Source organism: Phaethon aethereus, assembly GCF_964289735.1.
Source record: "Phaethon aethereus genome assembly, chromosome: 1".
Taxonomy (NCBI): domain Eukaryota; kingdom Metazoa; phylum Chordata; class Aves; order Phaethontiformes; family Phaethontidae; genus Phaethon; species Phaethon aethereus.
In genome coordinates, this window is record NC_138575.1 from 176925140 (window position 1) to 176941716 (window position 16577).

At 38.1% G+C, this 16577-nt stretch overlaps 1 protein-coding gene across 4 annotated transcripts in view; it reads left to right on the top strand.

The window, feature by feature from the left end:
* The window catches only part of DACH1 (dachshund family transcription factor 1), a 365706-nt gene that overhangs the window by 15730 nt on the left and 333399 nt on the right, over nt 1-16577 (top strand). The window lies entirely within an intron of this gene.

Consider the following 16577-nt stretch of genomic DNA (forward strand, 5'->3'; position numbering starts at 1 on the left):
GCCGAGAGTTGCCGTTTGAAGGCAGATCTGGCTAGAAATACGTTTGGGGAGCTCACCTGCCAAATAATAATGCGTTTTAACGACGTCGGGTAACTCTGCCTCAACTTCCTCGTACTCTTTTTTTTGGGGGGTGGGGGAAGGGATGGGAAGGAGGGTGGGAGAGGGACGGTGACAGTGAGGCTGTTTGTTTTTCCTGAAAGTTGTTTGTGATTTCAGGTACTCATGGGAAATCTCTTGATCAGATTCACATCTGTTCCTGTCAAAGTGGGTGCTAAGATACCGGTCACCCAGCAACCATGTCCAAGAGGGAATTGGGCCGATAATAACTTCAAAAAGGAATGACAGATGCTAGATTAGGATGAAAGACAAAACGCATGAAAAATGAGCTTGTTAGAATAAAAAAATTGTTCAAGCACCTTCATGCAAATTAAATGAATATTGAACATTTGCATGCAGTAATTTCTACTTTTTCTGTTGATTGAGAAGAAATAAAGACGGTACATATAAAAACATAATTTTTTTTTTTTTTTGCACCAATTAACATACAAAGCAGTATCTTTCTTCTAAAAATGAGATTAGCCACCTGGGTGCTTGGCTGTATCCCACATATGTCACAACATTTTTGTAATGAGTTTGCTTCTGTTGAAGGAACACCTTATCTAATTCTTTGTAGCAAAACAAACAAGGAAGCAACCTTATATTAATTTTAAAATACTTCAGGTTAACGTGGTTCTATTTTTTTTTTCAGCTGTGGTTTTCAGACCTGAATTATTTCCTGCTGTCCTTGAATTCAGTCGGTATAATGTGCATTAATAAAAGATCACATAAGATGAGTTCAGACCAAATGCTAAGGTTTCCTATTGACTGGTCAAACAATACATTTTTTTAAAACATGATGTCTGTCAGGGTAACATGAACAAGAAGTAGTCACTTTTCCATGCCTATGTATTAAGATAATTTAAATAATCTAACAATTTTATTATTGAAATGTTCATATAACAATCAGAATTTGGAAAAGAACGATAAAATGTGCTGATTGAGAAAGGACTCTGTGTCTTGGTTTAGCAATGTCTAATGTGGTCACGTACAGAAATTGATTTTCTTCAGAAATTAATTAATTTTTCATATCGCCCTAAGCTGCAGTTAAAAAGAGTGCATACTTGTCTGTTTTTTCCAGAAATATTGCCTAATCATATTAATACCATTGCCCCAAGGATGAAAAGATAATTGTACAAATGCATTTGGAAATATGTATCACTGAGTATTTATGATTAAATTATGCAAATGACCCTGCTCTCATCCTTTCCAGACCCAGATTGTCTAATTAGGATTGATATGCTGAATAGATGTTCCAGAATTTGAATACAAGCATGTCCAAAGAGCAGAAAATTGGAAATGACAAGGCTGAAATGCTAAGAAAAGTGTCTTTCCCTTTTATACTTTACTAATGTGGTGTTAGCAGTTGCAGTTTTTCCTTTGGCTATATTGTGTGACTCATGTGTCCTACAAGAAGTAAGTCAGGAAAGAAAAATCAACTTTCATAAATAGCATTACTTTGCTCCGGACTTATTTTTCTTTAAAAGTCCGCTAGGCGTTCCTCTCCCCTTTAAAGCTTTGTATTCTTCCTGTTAAAATAATGATGTATTCCACAGAAATAACTTCTTAATTTGGAGCACTGTTGTTTGTAGCTTGTCTCCAGCTGCCGGTGCTAGATACTTAGCTTGTTAACTTCTCATATATTCAGATGAGATTTACACACCTAACATTTTTTAAGTTTGGTGGCGTTTTTTGGGGGGGTTCTTATTTATTTGAATTCACAATTCCTTAATGTAACCACCTTTTTTTTTTTTTTTTTTTAAGAAGAGAACTGCTGTCTCATTAAGCTCATTTATGGGCATTCCGAATTGAAATAATAGCTATCACCAAGTCTGCAGCGTTTAAATCCTTCTTCTTCAGTGGGCCGTTTGTTCATTTATCGCTCTTGGGAAGCTGGGAGAAGAGCCTGGTGAGGAGCAAGGAGGAGTAGTGAACTGTCAGTACTTCAGCCATTGTTAGTCGCTCCCTCTGAACTCTGTTGGCTCCTGCTTCCCATCTGTGGGATGATGGATTGCTATGTTTAATACATTTCAGCTTTTGTCTGTCATAGTGTGGATAGACAGCACTATCAATGATTTCAGCACTGATTAGAGCACTGGTTGTATCCACTGCTATTGGGCAGGCACCTCCCAGGAATGTGTGATGGAGAAACTCTTGCCACGCAAACGAGTTGCCCGGCTAACTCGAGGTGGTTTTAAACACTGCAAACGACTGCTGGGAATTAGGAAAGCCGCACAGCCCCTCAGAAAAAAAATTCAGACGCCCCTGCGAATGCTTTGGTACCAAATGTAAACACTTGTCCCAAGCTCAGAGAGAAATGCCTTGTGCTTTTAATAGACCGGCGATGGGAGCTGGGATGCAGGGATGCATTCCAGGGCGTGTGATGTCAGTGGCGCTCGGCCCATCTGTACTTAAGTGTTTCGCTACTGGTGATACAGCAGGAGTGCAAGGGTTGCACTGAAGCAATAAGATACGACATGACATGTGTCGTACGAGGATTTGCTAAGCCGTGGGTGCTTTGTGATTCACAGGTCCACAGGCTGAATGATTTCAACCACCAGAGAAGTCGCTGTACACCAGCACAACATATGCCCTGGAGTATTTTCTAATAATTATAAAATGGTGCAGTGGACATAGAAATTGGAAAAAAAAGATAATCGTGTTATAGGCATAATTTTAGAGAAGCGGATATATATTATTTTCATTATTAGCATATCAATTTTCCACTCTTAGAAGAAATTATTATTCAAAATCTTAAGTGTGAAACAGTATTGTATTAGAAACAAATAGATAATTATGCTTGCTAAAGCATATAATACTAGCTTTAAAAGATGCTTGACCCAGTTTTCTTGATTTGGACCGCTGCCCACCATGACAGCCCAGGCTGAGGATAACTTTCACTTCATTTTGAACTGTGGGAGGAAGGGAAGTTAAATCAGGAGATATTAATCATCCTTGATTTAGCTTTGTAATAGAAATTTCAATTTACAGAACCAGAAGAACTATTAACAAATAAAACCCACCAATAACAGAAGTGGAGAAGTTACCAGGCTTAAATGTTCTTTACTCCTACTTCACTTTATATTCACTTGACCATGGCATTGTTTTCTTTTTTAAAATTTCTTCACTTTTAGTTACACCAACTTTCAACTTCCATGGCTCTGCTTACAGCCAATGGTTTGTAATTTCTCTGTTGTGCTTGCTGGAAATCTAAGCTCCACAGAACAGTTGTGGGATCCCGTTTTTATCCCTTTTTAAGATGATCCAGGCAGTGGCAGTGCTCGTAGGGAGGAGTGTTCATGCTAATTAAAAGCTTGAGTTTACCTTTCAAAAAAACATTGGCAATTTGCCTGGGAGCAAATTCTGTCTTCAGTCACCATTTTTAATGTACTTGGCTGTTTGGAGTTATCTTCACTTTAAGAGTTGCCTGGTTTTAAAAGTTGCCTGGATGTTGAAGTAGTTTCTCTGACATCATTCCTAAGTGCTCGCTTGCCATATATGACGATCAGAGGATCTGAGGGCTTTGTGGAAAAGAGTATCAGTAATAAGGAGGGCATAATCTTGACATTTACAGCTGCCAGCTTTTCTCAATTTAGGCTCCCTTCGTTAGCAATGGCTGCATGGCAGAGAAACAAGGAAACTTCAGGCATACCTTACAAATTTAGGGGGAAAGTAAAAAATAAATGTATTTATACACAAACAGGTTTAAACATAAGCAAGGTTAACATATTAAACCTTTCCTAATTTTTTTTTTCTCCTTTAAAATAAATGGCATTTGGCTAGAGATTCTGAAAGGGGCTGTTCTGCAGAGATCAATAGCTGGAGCGTTCATACATGCACAGGGAGGAAATAACAGCAACTTGAAAGGTAATGAAAAGCAAGTATGAAATAAATCCATGTATTAGTAAGTGATGTATTAATAAATGTATCACACAAATAGGATAGGTAAAGAAATCGGATAAATGGTTCCTTAATCAGATAAAAGATCTCTGTTGTTTATATTCTTTCTGTAGAAGTAAGGCTGTGATTTACAGCCTCTTTTTGATAGGAGCGCTGGTTTAGATAATTTTGCCCCTCTTCTGTTCCTCCAGGCATTGCGATCGCATTCCTGTACAGCTATGCCTGTACAACCACGTGTGGCCATTTTCTGCACAGGATCAGGTCTAGGTTGACAATGCTGCCCACTTACCTCCCCTTTTTCCGTATTATATTTATTAAACCTGATCTGTTTTGGGAAAACAGTTTACCATGTGTTTTCATCAGCAGTTGTGCTGCTACAAGTGAATGGGCGATGGGAGCAGAAATGAATGATGGTGGTGGGAGGGGGAGAGCCGTGCCTTCAGTTTTATGTGTCGTGGTCCGGTGTGCCATGAAAGTGTCCCGCATCCTAACCGCGGTGTCCTGAGCCTAGCATGGGAAATGAACCGTGGATTGCACGGTGGTTTTAACACTACGTGTAAAAGGAGGATACAGGCGCGGGATGAGCGCTAATGAAGAGAGAAGTAAAATCTTTGAAAGAAAAATGCATAAATGCAGTGAAAGCCACGTTCCTCTCTCTTGGAAATCTGTTTTACCAAATCTTGGCAATCTAGCCTGCTGCGCATTGCAAAGCAAATGCGGTCCGTCTCTGAGGTACAGCGTGGTTTTTGCCTTTGGATGCTCCCTCCAGCCACGTTCTGGTGGCAGGGAAAGGTGGGACAGTGGTGTGCACCATCTTCCATGCCCTGCGTATCTGGGCTTGTTCGGGAGAGGAAGCCCACTTGTTGCAGAGCATCCTCTGCTCTGTGGAAGTACTGCATAGTGGAAGAACCCTGGAACTTAGGTCGAGCTTAAGTGTCTGCTAGTGAAACGAGGTGGAGCAAAAGCCCTAAATTATTATGCTTTTTTGAGTGGACTTTGATCACTCATGCCTCTTGCCTTCTTCGGGACTTTTTTTCCCCTGGTAATAGCATATACTTTAGTATAGAAAGCATCTCGTATAGCTATGCAGGATCTGACAGTGTCACTTAGACCTCTGGGTTCTGATACAGCATAAAATTACTGACTACTGTTTTATTGTGAGCACCTAGTTCACAGCAGTCCTGCCAAATGTTAATGATGATGGAAATATGCTGCTGTCTGTAAGAAAAGCTAGGCTATGGTAACCTCTGCACTTTTTGCAAGCTATGCTGATAGAATTATACTAGTTTGTGCTTATTTAGGAGTACCCTTACTCTATTACTATCTTTTAGAACAGAAACCCTGTTTTAAACACCAGTTGATTTCTTCAGCAGCTTATTTCAGACGTGACGGAAAAACGTCTGAAGCTCCAAGATCCTTGTCTACACAGAACCAGCGGGAAACCCAAAATTTCCCTGGGTAGGCATGGTTTTAGCAAAACTTCACTCTGTTCAGAATGGTCTGACTTCACTGTAAAGTGGGTTCCACTGTGCTAATCCTCTTGGAATGCGGCAATTATCACCTACCGTATAGGTGTTAAGTGCTGAATTTCAAAGGGATTATCACTTTCCTCCTTTAGTGGCTAAGCAAGAAGAGAAAAGTTGTTAGTACTTCTAAAGGGGAGGGAGGAGGGGGAAAAAAAAATCAAATCTCTCTTGTTTTCTTTCTGTGGTTGCCTTCAGCCTGGCAAAAGATGAGCAAGCTGGGTTTGCTACAGCTAGTTACTTTGGGTTCGATCTTTAAGAATTCTAAAGGCATTTATTTCCCACTCCCCTGAAGTACCCTTCTTTTGTGGAAAGAGGTAAATACAACAGCCATTCACATAAAAACCGAAAGTTATGTAGTTGGACAAAATTATATAGGAAAACCAAAGTTCTCTATATCCTTCGAGTATGTTTTCATCATCTGGAGACTTTTGACAAGCTAAGTACCTAGCAGTACTTCAGATCTTCAACAATTTGTAGAAGTTGGTATCTTTTCAGTCTAAAAACATAACTGATGGTTTTATTGACGTTGCAGACAGAGCTTTGGAAGTTGTCCTAAGACTATTTTTGTGCATATTCTCTTTCCATGTACCTTTTTCTTTGACTGACATGCCAATACTTTGTTCTCCCACTAGCACTATATACTATACAGATAGTATTAATTTCACATGGTTGTTGGAAAAGGTGGGATTAGTGCCCTTGAATCCTTCCTTTTTTTTTTAATCCACTCCTAAGAATTTCATCTATGGCTACTTCTGTAAGTGCTTGCTCCTGCAGTCTTGATCTTCAGTGAACTGTTGTCTGGGTACCTAATGGGCAATGAAAGCAGAGCAGAACCCCATGACCCTAGCAGTGTACCCCGGATGCTACGCAGCATCTGTAAGCAATGCTTCTTCCATATTTGATTTTCAGATTATGAGTTCAGTTTCTGCCTGGAAATGAGCTCAACATTCCTCGGTGTCATCTAGTAAGTAGCAGGCAGCGTATTCAGCTTTTCTGTCTGCCGCGTTTGTTTCTCAGTTACGCGTATGAAAAAAAGGGGACTCCAGTTGCACAGGGACAACTGTGTGCGCTTGAGTGTACCACTGAGGTACGTTCTTAAGTAAATAGTGAAGCCAGAGGCTTGGGTGCCCAGCACATACATGCCCAGCACCATACCTGTTGTATGCCTGGCCTTTAGCCTGTTCAGCCTGCCTTTCTTTAGAAACGTAGAAGGGTCGACAGCCAAGTCTCCAGAGGTTGCTTTTTGGGTTTGCTGATGTGGACTAAATGGGGTATGGCAGTTAGGGAGAGGACGTTCACATCTGGAGAAAGATTTAAGATGTTGTAAGAGATAGAGGTAGTTAGTCACGGGCAGGAGAGGGCTGCCTTACAGAGAAGTCTTTTTTGTGAGGCTGCAAAATAACCAAAAGGGGCTTTTGGAGAAGGCGGCAGCATTTGGACTTGTATCGATGATGCTGAATGGGAGGTTTCATGGAGGAGGGATGCAGAATATCAGATTGTAAGGTTGGCTCCTCGCCTGTTATTTTTATTTTCGCTATCACTTTATTGGGATGAAGAATGATAACTTCTGTCAGAAGTGTTTGGTCTAGAGCTGTCTTTCTCAGAGCTAAGAATTTAAAGTTTTAGTGCTGGAAAATGGGTTAAAAAAAGTTGCAGTTTCTTCACAGTAAAATTACGGAAGTTCATGAATTGTAGAATTAAGCTGTATCACAGTGTTTAGATAGCATTTTCCAGGGATTGCCCCAGAACATTGCAATAAAAGATGAAAATTTTCTTCTATTAAATAAAATATTTTAGATATTATACATAGTGCTCAAAATACGAGATAGTATATCTTGGTGCTAGGTAGGATTAGTTCCTATTATAAGAATTTGTAAGATACATGCAATCCATTTTATTGGAAGAAGACATAAAAAATTGCATTTCAGTTCTAAAGCTAACAATATTTTCCTGGGAATAACATTCTCCTTCTTAAATGTAAAACAGTTTGGTGGAAGAACGTATTCTGCTAAACTTAGGAAGTCATAAAAATGAGTATTCTTAATTTTTAATGAATTTCTGAAATATTAATTCTTTTAGTCCATTTTTGATGGCAGTAATGGTTTGTAGACTTTATGGGGTATTTTGAACTCTAAGGGGCTTAACTGCTTAACTTTCTGTATCAAGATGATAATATTATATACCACCAAATATACTTTGTATTTTCGGAAGTGATGCTCATTCAGGTCAGTTGTGCATGCAAAGGCGGCAGTATTTATGTTGGTAGGGATTCAACATTCTTGGCTCAATGCCAAGAGTCATCATGAGACAGAGGTATTTGCCAGGAGCACCCTGCCATTGTAGGGTATCCGAGTATTTGTCTTGTGAATTCTGGCTTTTTCCCTAATTTGATTTAATCATTATTTGCATACATTTTAAATGGAACTTCATGCTATAGAAACAACTTTACAACTTCTGGATGAAGAAAGTGGGGACGTTTTAAAGTAATGCATTTCTGCCACTTGTTTTGCTGCCTCTTTAGTAGCAAAGAACTACAGCTCCTCCTTTGTCAGCAGGATTTATGATAATGTCTTCCCGTTTTTGTAAATTATGTAACACACACTGTACCTCCTTTGTTATATCGTGAAATTTAGTAGGTTGTTTTAATTGTTTGATTGATTTTTTTCCTTTGGCATTTGTCTACACTGAAATCTAGCGTCTGAGATTTACTAGGAGGAGCAATCAAGAAGAATGTCTTTTGTCTGAATTTCTGAAGATGTCAGGAGGTTTAAGAATGTTTGTGATAAGTCTTTTGTTTTGCGAAGTCTAGAATTGGGTATGCAATGCTGTATGAAAAGTGTTGAGTGTTGCTCTATCTTTTAAAATCATCAGCACATTTCTTAACAGGAACAAATGCGAGTCTTTCATATAGTACTGAATATTTAGCAACTTTTAGTGGTTCATATTTATTGTTATTGAAACACTAGTAATGTTTTAAACACTTTGCTACATGGGACACCTAGACTATAGATTGCTTTGATTATCATGATGCAGTGAACTTGGAGGCAATAGCAGGATGCCCATAGACTTAACCGAGACCAGATATTATGCTACTGCCTGAAACAAATAGTTTGCTTATGAAGATGCTATTACCCATTTACTAAAGCACTTGTATTGCTTGTTGCACAGTGGTAATCTGGAATGTAGAAGGATTAGCAGGTAGAATCTCTACCTTGCATTTTCAACAAAAGTGTTGACATTGATTTTTTATAAGTCTTTGTGGTAGACAAGAGACACTCAACCAAAAATGGCTCAACCATTCTGGTTCTGTTTTCTAAGGGACTTGAAAAATAGACAAATGCAAAGTGGAGATATTTTTAGAATACTTTATAGATTTTTTTTGTACTTCATTTTGATTGTTTAGGTATACCGAACATGACTTCTGTTCAAAGGCTGATTCTGGGTTAGTATTTTTGAAAAATATGCCTGTAATTCTCTAGCTGCTGTGTGTGGACTTAACTGGGATTTCACAGATGTGACTGAGCAGCCCATGTGTGCATTTTCTAGCTTTCCTTTTCTGACAAGTTGATATTAAAACACTACTCAAGCAACTGCTCCTCAGAAGCATTCAAAGAAATCTGGTTTTCTGTTAGTTTCAGCATAACCTGTATGTAAAATGATCAAGGACCCTGTTGGGATAATTGGTCACTGAAATTATTAATGATATTAATAAAAAGTCCAAATCTGTATAGGTGCCGTATTTTAAGTTTGTAGACAGAAACTATATTTTTTACTGCCTTGCCCCTCCCAAAGTTATGTTTTCTGTTTGAATACTTCTAGTCTCTTTACTGATTTAGCATTTGCTGTGACTTAAGCAAGACCTCAGCTGGAAACATGGAGATCTGGCATTTGACTTTCAAGTTGAACTACATAAGAATACCTGTTGAGCTGGTATAATATATATTTCATTATAAAATTACTTAGTTTTTTTTTTTTTAATTATACTGCTAGGAAACCCTTTAAACTCTTTCTATATGTGTAGATATAAAGGGGGAGAGATATTAAAGTTAATAAAGTTATCATCATTATTTTTCACCATTGCTATTATTATTGTGATTATTATTCTATTATCACTATTCTGAGATGATGATTCATGTTTTGAAAGAGTGACTTCTGTAAGGTATTGACTGACTAAATAGTCAAGAGTACATTTTCTTTCCCCCGGTTTCTCCCCAAGATGTTCTGTTTATCCAGTTTTTTTAATGTATTGGGCTTTGAAGTAATTCAGAGGACCATGAGGACAGGCATATTCATGAGATTTATCAGCTCTCCACATAAATGGAGCTAAAACATTGTGATAAAAGTAATTCTGTGCTTGTTTCTGGCCCACCTAGTGAGCTCAGACATATGCGGAAACCTGAAATGGATGAACAGAGGGGACATGGATGATAGAAGTAAAAATTATGTAGATGGGGTATTTGGATTAAGCATTTTGGACATCAAGTTCTTGTCATAGTAGATGCATGAACTATCAATATAGGTAGTTTCAAAGGTTCTATGTTTTAGTGCATGTGAATGTTTAAGCTTCCTTATTGACCATTCTATAGTGAACTAATATTCTCAAAGTCCTAAAAGGTTAAAATTGGTTTTGTTTTTCTTATTTGACATGGCGATCTAGATAGCAAAACTGAAAGCTATGAGAATCATAGCTATTTCAGATTCCAATTTAAATTATGTTTTTGGCTGTATTTGTAGTGATTGTTGAATATACATGTCGTAAAAAAGATAAATATTAAACCTGCGCTACTGTTTAGTGAAAACTTCTCCAGCGTCATGATTGTTCTTGGAAATCTAGATAATATTTTGATCGTTGTTTTTAATAGAATCCTTTGTCACCACTGCAGATCTGTGCCCGCAGACGTGCTCATGAAACAATTCATAATCAAATGCTTCTTTTTATTTTGAGCATAATTATGTTGTATTTTACTTACTGCTCTTGTTTAGTCTCATATTTGCAAATCAGTTTCCAGAAGAATAGATTCATGTCTAAATTAGCTTGTGTTCAAGGCTTCTACTAGTTTCAAAGAGTTTTATTACAGTTGTATCTGTAGTAGCTATTTTTTTGAAAGACTATGAACTGCTTTTGTCTTACCAAGTGCCATTCTCTGCTATCCTTTAAGCCATTTGAAATGGAGCATGCGGTTTAGATCAGCTATGATGAATTTCCTTAGATCAGCGAGTGTTCCTGTGAATCTTAAAATATTCTGCAGCCTGCCTTTTGCGGTTCTGCTGCCATTTTTTCTCAAGATAATCAGAACAGAAGTAATTGCTTCCACCCATTCTTAAAGATGTTGGAGTTCAAGTATGAAAGCAGTTCAGAAGGGAATTTACGTATGTACACACGTAATCATCCCTATAAAAATATTCCCCTTAAAAGTTTGGCGAGGAGCTCCAAATGTTTTCCTGCATCTTAATTCAGATAATTGTACACGCAAAATAAAATAGAGTCATTCTTTTTCCAAGATAAAAATAATTTTCACTAATAATATCCAGAACTATGAAAGACTTTTAGTTGATAATTTGTAGGGCATCTACTATACTTTTTCCTACAATTTTGAGCTTCAATATCTCCCTTCTACTTTATGCTTTTTTCAACATTATGGCAGCATGCTAAAATTACCATAACTCTTCCTTTATACAGTCTATATTTATTTAGGGCTAGTTTGTACATATCTGTATGTTATGGTTCCTTATACAGTGTGGCATGTAGGAAAGTCACCTTAGTGTAATATATGAGGTGCACAAAGGCACATACTGTTTTGTGCTATTCTTTATGCTGTATCACTCTCCAAATACTTCCACAAACTGTTTGCATCTTTCAAAGCCCATTAGTTCAGTTTTCTCATTTTGTTTCCACGTATGCGTCCCACCATAGACCACAACATATCAGTGTGACTCTTTTTCACTAACTTTCTGAAGCAAGCTCGGGTCTCTTGCTCAGGGAATTTGATAAAGATGTGTCTTTGGAGGAAGCGTTCCTCTTAAGAAACTGGTGAAATTACTTTAAAGATTAAGCTGCAAACAGGTCACTGGATATACTGTATTCAGGAGACTTACTGTTTCTTGTGAGTGAACAAGCAAAGTCAGGAAAGACAGGTTGAAGCACGTTATACCTTTAATGACAGGGAAAAAATAAATAGTAAATTAAAATATATATATATTGAATAAATGGACTGTCTGTGTAATTTGGGATTTCTCCTTTAGGTTCAATAATCATTTGAACTTAAAAAAATATTTCAGAAGAAAAATCAACCTTTTCTCAAATTTAAAGTAATAAGGTTTCTTCACATTTCCCTCTAAGTTTGTTTAGTCTCTACCTTCTGTTATGCTTTTTTTTCCCCCTTCTACATTTGCTTACTACATGCTTATCAACTGCTTACATTATTGAAATTTTGTTTCCTGTGTAGGTACTTTCAGATCTTCACTCCTCTTTGATAAGTTAAATAGCTTGAGCTCATTAAATCTTTCACTGCATTTTTTTTTCTTTGCCATCCTTTTTTCTTTCAAATGCTCATCATGAGTAACATTTATTTTGCCCTTGTTTATACTTGCACAGCCTAATTGTTCATTGTAAATGATGTTTTGTTTTGGGGTTTTTTTTAGTGGGACTGTAGATGTAACAGAATAAAAATTTTGGTGGGGCAAAGAAAACTTCGTTAATAATCCTGTTGCTGCAGGATCGGGGGCGGGACTCCTGCAGAATGAGCAAAGTCGTGTTAGTTTTGCTGGGTTAACAGCAGTAAAGAGCGTCAAAACCTCAAATCTAAAGTGAGCAAACATTTGCCTTAATACTCCCCAAAAGCAGGTCTGTTCAGTAAGAAGATGATATTTTTCAAGTTATTTCTTGGAGTGAAACTGTTGTTTAAGAGTTGGTATTTGTTCAGGCAGGGTGCTTTTAAGATGTTGTGTACTATGTGAAGGGACTTTGTGGATTTCTATTCTTCAAAAAAATCAGGTTCCAATGATATGAGTAATTATAAGAATGGCACTTTTAATGAGAATCTATTTTAAGAGTCTTTTGAGTAGTTCCTGTTTTTAGAGTCAAAAAGGAAATGTTTGGAGATAGGGACATGAAGTGCAGGCACTACTAGACTTTCCAGGTCTGATCTTGTAACTATATTACACTCATGCTCTAACGTACAGTATCTTGTGACTTTTCAGGATCAAACAGCATTGAAGGACTAGTGTTCAAAAGGAAAAAAAAAAGCACTTTTAATCTTTAGTTTCCTAGCAAATTGGTCTATTAAGTGTTAAACAGTGTGAGATAAAATACATGATTAAGGACTACTGACTACAGCTAGAGTAATCCAACAATTAATTGAGATTGTTGAATCAACCTCAAGGAACAGTCCAATAATAGAACATTTTCTGAAATTAATGGGAAAAAAGGTAAGAAAACATCTGACTGATGCATGGCATTCTCAAATGACAGACCAGATACAGTCTGTAAACAAATTGCAGGAAGGAGCAGACTTAGGCTAAGCAAAATGTTTATGCCATTCAGATATGTTTATGATGACATAGTTATCTTAAAAGATATTTGGATTATATTTGTTAATATTTTTAAATTTTATAATGAATTGTAGAATCAGAATTTCTCATTACATTTCTGTTTATATTGCTTCTTACTGGTATTTGTTATTTTTTGAGATGTCTTTAATAAAAGACGGTGAAGTATCTTGTGGCATTTCTGAGATTTAGGAACAGAGAAAGCATTATAGCAGTAAAACATTAAGATTTGTATCTCTGAATTTTGGTCCATTAATGGTGTCATTGGAGAGAGGCTGTTTATTCATCGGTATATAGAGTCTGATCCAGCTAATTGCAATCATAAAGGTAACAGGTTTCAAATGCAGAGCTTAGGGTTTGTATAGATCATCTCTGTTTTTGTGCGAGCAAGAAATCTCTTTCATTCCACGTTGTTTGTGGCATACAAAGTGGGATTGTTAATTTATTCTGGAAAAACTAAACACAATTTGCTTAATAGTTGCTCATCATTACCTTGAGTTGCACTACTATATTGCTTTCTGATAGCATATCTGGTGATGAACAGCAGCAAACCGTGTAGGAAACTGGTGTTCTCAGCCCAGGTAGCTGTTTAAGCTCTTGTACAGGTCTTATCCCCCAAAAACATAAATGTTACTGATTCACTTACTGAGTATCCTAGCGGAGTTCGTAGTTATTAGAGGCTGTTGTGCAGTTTGGAGGAATGCTGTGTTGAGGTTCTCAGTGGGGTTTATAGAAGAGCTGTAGTTCAGGTTCAGGCTTGAAATGGCCACGTTTATTTGAATAAAAGCAATCTAAATAGGGTGGTAGAAAAGGGTTCACAAATTATGCTGTTTTATGTTTTTTTTTTTTTTATCCTGGTTTCAGCTGAGATAGAGTTAATTTTCTTCGTAGAAGCTAGTGTGAGGCTATGTTTTGGATTTGGGATGAAAATAATGTTGATAACATGCTGATGTTTTCAGTTGTTGCTAAGCAGTGAAGGACCGTCTGGCTTTTCATGCTGCCCTGCCAGCGAGAAGGTTGGGAGGGGACACAGCTGGGACAGCTGACCCAAACTGCCCAAAGGGATATTCCATACCATACAATGTCACGCTCAGCACGTGAAGCTATAGGGGAAGAAGAAGGAAAGGGAGGATGTTCGGACTTATGGCGTTTCGTCTTCCAAAGTAGCCGTTACGCGTGATGGAGCCCTGCTTCCCTGGAGATGGCTGAACCCCTGCCTGCCCGTGGGGATGGTGAATGGATTCCTTGGTTTGCTCTACTTGTGTGCGCGGCTTTTGCTTTCCCTATTAAACTGTCTTTACCTCAACCCATGAGTTTCCTCACTTTTACTCTTCTGCTTCTCTCCTCTCGTCCCACAGTGGGGGAGTGAGCGAGCGGCTGCGTGGGGCTTAGTTGCCGGCTGGGGCTAAACCACGACATTTTTCTACAAGTGAAAGCTCTGTGTTGAAGGCAATTTCTTGAAATCTGATTTTTGGGGGAGAAAACAAGCCAAACTTCTTTGGGACAGCTTTATAGTCTATCTGACATGCAGTCTCGAAAAAAAAAATAAGAAAAAATTTTGGGTTTTTAGGGGATGTTTCTTTTAACTCTAAAGTCAGGGTCTTGTAATTATTTGAAGAGCCAGTCCCCCAAAGATAATAGGAGTCAGACAAGTCTGCTTTCCCAGTTAAAAAGAAAAACCCACAAAAGTTTATGGTCCTTTTGAAACTTAGGCTTTTGTATCTCATGCTTACAGCATCCTGCGAACAATGTGCATTGGGGGAGCAAGAATTGTGGAGCAAGAATTAGTGATAGCACCCATGAAAGAATTAGCCACTCTTAGGGTATGTTTTCAAAGCAGAAGGTAAGTGTGACTGTAGCAGGAGCCAATAACTTTGCCAGCATGTGTAACAGGAGCAGTGAAGATCTGGCAGTGTGGTCTAGCAGCTTGAGTATTGTCCCTTTATGAAAGCCTGTATCAAGCATTACAGTTGCCAGTTCCTGATGAAGGCAGTGCAGCAGTGTCTTCACTAATATTCTCACCTATGCGAGCTAAATTAAAAGTGAGATGAATTCTCTGATATAACCACATTTTCATTTTATGTAGATCAAGACAGGCTGCAACACATTTCTGCTAGACAAGGTTAAGAACTCTCTGCTGTCCCTGAACAACAGTGTTCTAATTAAAAAGGAGTATGGTAAGCAGGTTGTTTCCCTCCTCAGACCAGCTGAAAATTAATCTTTTTTTTTTTTTTTTTCCTCCTCCCTTTTTGGAAGGACTAGTTTCCAGTCAGACCAGTCATCTGAAGTGTCTTGCTACAAATTCTAGTGCCTGCATGGAGGAAGGGGTGGCAGTGCATGGCTTGGGACAAGAGGAAGACAACACTGTAAACTGGTGGCCTCAATATACAAGAGTTTAAGCTGCCATAGAAGTACATTCTTCGATTTGAACAGTTTTAGGTAGCTATATTTCAGTTATGATTTGGACCTTTTTTTAAGGGGGGGGGGGAGGAAAAAATAAAAAGAGTTAGTAGAACACCAACCCTGAACATAGTCTCTTAGGTATAATGAATGCATAACAACTTTATTGACAGTAAAATAGATTCAGAAATGAAAAGGTAACTGGTAATGAATCTTAAACAACATGGGAAAATACTAGTTGTGGAAAATCAACTAAACTAGGCTTATGAGGTTCCACTTCCAAGGAGACTTGCTATGTCTTAAGGATGAGAAGGTAGGCTAGGCAATTGGTGTTTATTCTCCAGAGTTCAAATTCTGTAGTATTAGGGATAAAGAAAGGCTTGTTGTGGGGTTTGTTTTGTTTTTTTTCATCATCAGCAATGCTAGCAGTTATTTCCCATTTGAATAGTGGCAAAGTTTCAACTTAACTCCAACCAACATATTGAGGTGCAGTAGGATCACATGGTCAAGCAAACTGCTTCAAGACATGTGAAATGCATTAAAGAAGCATTTTTTTACAATGTAGAAGGTGGAGGCACGTTTTGAGACTGCCAGTTATGAAGTATGTCAGGAGCTGGTAACTCAAGGAGCACTCTAAGTTTGTATCTCCCATTTAACACAATCTTTGATTTTTTTACACCAATTTCCCTTATAGGAAATCAAGTCAGGAGAAGACACTGATCATGAGCAATATTTCTTACAATATTTTTTTACTCCTTAAGCTGTTATTAGCTGTAGAATGAAGCTGTTAGTATTAATAGAAGATAGCTGTTCATACAATGCATTCCCTTATTTGCTCGCTGTTGCCTGGTTAGAGCAACAGCTAGAAGGCCAACCCAAACTGCGTACTCAGAAGTGGAAGATGGTACTGATGCTTCGGTGGACTTCCAGGCTCAGAAAATGTCCAAGTCATGTGTTTCATCAGGTGTATGAATCCTGTAGTCTTTGTCTGTGCGTAGCAGCCCCCAGCCTCCTGGACGTAAGCTGAATTGCAAGAGCCCGTTGTTGATGCCAGCATGTGCTGGTGGCTTGGGCAGAAGTGGCAGGCTCCTGGTGTCCTGAGTGTAT